Source organism: Diabrotica virgifera, chromosome 5, assembly GCF_917563875.1.
Source record: "Diabrotica virgifera virgifera chromosome 5, PGI_DIABVI_V3a".
Classification (NCBI taxonomy): domain Eukaryota; kingdom Metazoa; phylum Arthropoda; class Insecta; order Coleoptera; family Chrysomelidae; genus Diabrotica; species Diabrotica virgifera.
In genome coordinates, this window is record NC_065447.1 from 155,529,888 (window position 1) to 155,534,145 (window position 4,258).

The window sequence follows — 4,258 nt, forward strand, 5'->3', positions numbered from 1 at the left end:
CATCCCTAATAGCACAAGGACGTCCAATGGACGTCCATTGGACGTCCTTCACGGACTTTAGGGACGTCCTTTGGACGTCCGTTTTCGTCCGAGGAACGTCCTTTATACGTCCTATTTTGGTCCAAATGTCGCGCTACCGAACGTCCATTGGACGTCCATCTAAGGTCCGAGGGGACGTATATTGGAACTTAATCGGACGTAAATTGGACCTTAATCGGACGTCCTAGGGGACGTAAATTGGACCTTAATCGGACGTAAATTGGACCTTAATCGGACATAAATTGGACCTTAATCGGACGTCCTAGGGGACGTAAATTGGACCTTAATCGGACGTAAATTGGACCTTAATCGGACGTAAATTGGACCTTAATCGGACATAAATTGGACCTTAATAGGACGTAAATTGGACCTTAATCGGACGTAAATTGGACCTTAATCGGACGTAAATTGGACCTAATCGGACGTAAATTGGACCTTAATCGGACGTAAATTGGACCTTAATCGGACGTAAATGGGACCTTAAGCGGACGTAAATTGTACCTTAATCGGACGTAAATTGGACCTTAATCGGACGTCCTAGGGGACGTGAATTGGACCTTAACAGGACGTCCAATTTTGGTCCAAAGGCCAAGTTGCCAAACATCCAATGGAGGTCCACCTAACGTCGGAGGGGACGTTCGGTGGACGTCATTTGGGCATTCATAGGATGTCCCAGTTTGGTCCAATGTCTTGCTGCTGAACATCCATCTAACGTCCTGGAAGGTCATTCGGTGGACGTCTAGCGACGATATTTAGACCTGTGGAGAATGTATTGTGGGAAATAAAAAATATATTTTTTAAGGAACTTATATTTCATCTTATATCAAATTACAATTATTGGATATTACATTATTTACATTAAATTACAATACACTTCTCCAAGAAATTAACGCACCACCTTAAATATGGGGTATATTTGATGTCTCGTATTTTCTAAACCTGTTGTCCCATCTAAGTGATGTTTTTATAATATTATAGCCTAGGCTATAGGTTACCTCCTTAAGCTTGTCATGCACAGGGAGCTATGCTGTAATATATGTATATTATATCATATCGCTCTCTATAGTAATGTGATATAATATATATTACAGTATAGCTCCCTGTGCATGACAAGCATAAGGAGGTAACATATTCTAGGGCCTAGGCTAGAATATTATAAAAAAATCACTTAGATGCAACAACAGGTTTAGGAAATTCGAGACATCAAAAATGCCCATTTTTTAAGGTGGTGCGTAATGGGCTGTATTTACAGGGTGTAACAAAAATACAGGTCATAAATTAAATCACATATTCTGGGACCAAAAATAGTTCAAATGAACCTAACTTACCTTGTACAAATATGCACATAAAAAAAAGTTCAGCCCTTTGAAATTACAAAATGAAAATCGATTTTTTCGATTATATCGAAAACTATTAGCGATTTTTTATTGAAAATGGACATGTGACATGTGGCATTATTATGGCAGGAATATCTTAAAGAAAAATTATGGTGAAATTTGTGCACATAAAAATTTTATGGGGGTTTTGATCCCTTAAATCCTCCCAAACTTTTGTGTATGTTCCAATTCAATTTTATTATTGTGGTACCATTAGTTAAATTCAATATTTTTGTTTCTTAGTATTTTTCAGATAAGGCAGTTTTTATCGAGTTGCGACTTCTTTTTTAATATGTCCACGTAAAAATTTTATGGGGGTTTTGTTCCTTTAAACCCCCCAAATGTTTGTGTATGTTCCAATTAAACTATTACTGAGCTACCATTAGTTAAACAGAGTGTTTTCAAAACTTTTTTGCCTCTTTGTATTTTTTCGATAAGGCACGTTTTATCGAGTCTGGCTTCTTTTTTAATATGGTTCAAAATATACCTAAAAATGTAAAGCATAAATAAGTTTGCATATTATTACCAAGTCTCCATAATCGTACTTAACCATATACAAATATGTGGTGGATTTGACAAATATTCAAAATATTTCGATAAAAATTGACTTTTTGAAAAAGCAATAAGAGGCAAAAAAGTTTTTAAAACGTTGTTTAAATGGTAGGTACTACAATAATAATTAAATTGAAACGTGCACAAAAGCACATTGTTTTCGATACATTGGAAAAAATCACTTTTCATTTTGTAACTTCAAATGAGTGATAAAGGCACAGAGACTTAGATCACGAGGTCACATTGAAAGGATGCCAAAAACGAGGACTCCGAAAAGGGTACTAAACTACACTATAGCTTCAAGAAAGAGAAGAGGAAGACCGGAAAATAGATGGAAGCAAGAGGTCGAAAAAGATTTGGAAAGAATGGTGTTACAGGGTCAGAAAAGAAAAATGAATAAGAGGAAGGAATGGAGAAAAATCACATATCAAGCCAGAGATCTCAGTACATAAAGAAACGTGAAAATGAAGAAAAAAACAAACTTTTCAAGCCATGAGCCTCTAAGGCCCTTGGTGCTATTAATATATAACTTCAAAGGGCTGTAACTTTTCTTTTGTGCACATTTGTACTAAGGTAAGTTAGGTCCAATCAAACTATTTTTGGTCCCAGGATATGTGATTAAATTTATGACCTGTATTTTTGTTACACCCTGTATATATATATATATATATATAAAGGTTATATTTGGTTCTTGGGACATCAAAGTATATTTTTTAGACATTCCCTGGATATAGTCACTGATGTGACATACCTCCGATTTGTTTTTTCATGAGTTTTTTTAAGAGAGACTAAAAACTTTTTTTATGGTCACCTCCTGTTTTCATATATTTTTTGACATGTTTTGTAGTAAATTCAACTATCTATTTACTACAAGACATGTCAAAATTTACATGTGAAAGCAGGAGATGATCCTAAAAATGGTTTTTCGTCTCCTACAAAATTCATGAAAAATCAGATAGGAGAATTTGTACATTGCAATTCTCTGATGTTTGGGAAAAAGGGCTTCAGTCAGAAATGCACATCGATAATGTTTTGATGATTTCTGGACCAGAAAAATCGGCTCTTTTTATTGGTACATACAGTTTACGTCTACAACAGTTTTTTGCTGGTCCAGAAATCATCAAAACATTAGCAATGTGCAATTCTGACTTACGCCCTTTTTGTCAAACATAAAAAAAAGCAATCTGGTCATAACTGACCAATGAGCAATTTTAATTTAACCTAAATTACTACTGTTTCTTAAAATGAAGAGCTTACCCGATAGCGTCTCTTATCTAATCTAACAAGATCGTGCACTATTCTAACATACACAGCCACATCACGCACTATGCTCTGCTTTTCACTATCACCTATCACTCAAACTAGTTCAAAAGGCTTTGTCCTCTTCAATCTTCTAGTTTGCCCAGTAGTATCGAGGAGCTGGATTTCCTGTTGTTTGTCGGGATTCCTGCTATCTTCTTGATGATTATATCCAGGTTCCATTCCTAGGTCTTAATATTTGTTTATAAAGTAATAACTTATTATGCATGGACAATGTTGAGTTTCTTCCAATTAGCCAATACACTTTTTATATCTTTATTTTGGTTATATCTGGTTTTTTGTAGACCACTTTCAGCTGATTCTAAAAAAAATTAAAATGAACGGTAATTTTTCTATTCTTTACAATTAAAAATCAAAATATTTACAGGTAATACATGCATAAATGATTCGTTTCATAAAGAAAATTGAAAACGGATTTTATAATACTTACATAATTGTTTAAGAGATCTAGCCATAGCCAAAACTAGCATACTAAACAGTACAGTTGAGTACAGCAAAAAAAGCCACTGATTTCCATTTTTCACCCCCTTATCGATGCATTTTTTTCCAATCAAAATTTTTACTAAATTTTTAGGTTATCTTATGATGAAAATGAAATAAGATGACTTGATGACCAATGACCACGCGACGCTACATAGATACTCGCGCGGCAAATTTGAAAATGAACGCAAATTGAATAGTAAATGGCCTCTCTTTAGAGTATGGAAAATTTTACCCCTCCAGGAGGACATTGTACTCTTTTCATAGAATATCTTGTGGTAACTTTCCAGCCATAATTTAATCAGATGTTCACGGAATAGAACTTTGATAGTAGAATTCCTGGAATGTTTTGTTGTTAGGGGAAACTTTTATTTTATTTATTCTTGAATATTTCCTGTTGTTAAACATTGTAACCAATAATTTACAAATAAGATTTTCATTACATTACATGAAATCAAAACATGTTTTGGATATTAAACTATATAGTTTAT

At 34.3% G+C, this 4,258-nt stretch overlaps 1 long non-coding RNA gene across 1 annotated transcript; it reads right to left on the reverse strand.

Annotated features, from left to right (window-relative positions):
• LOC126884519 (uncharacterized) lies at positions 1 to 4,030 on the reverse strand. Its single transcript, XR_007698079.1, has 3 exons — positions 3,718 to 4,030; positions 475 to 3,588; positions 1 to 431 (listed from the first exon to the last, which is right to left on the reverse strand). It is a non-coding gene; the product is annotated as an uncharacterized LOC126884519 (long non-coding RNA).
• Positions 4,031 to 4,258: the final 228 nt, after the last annotated feature.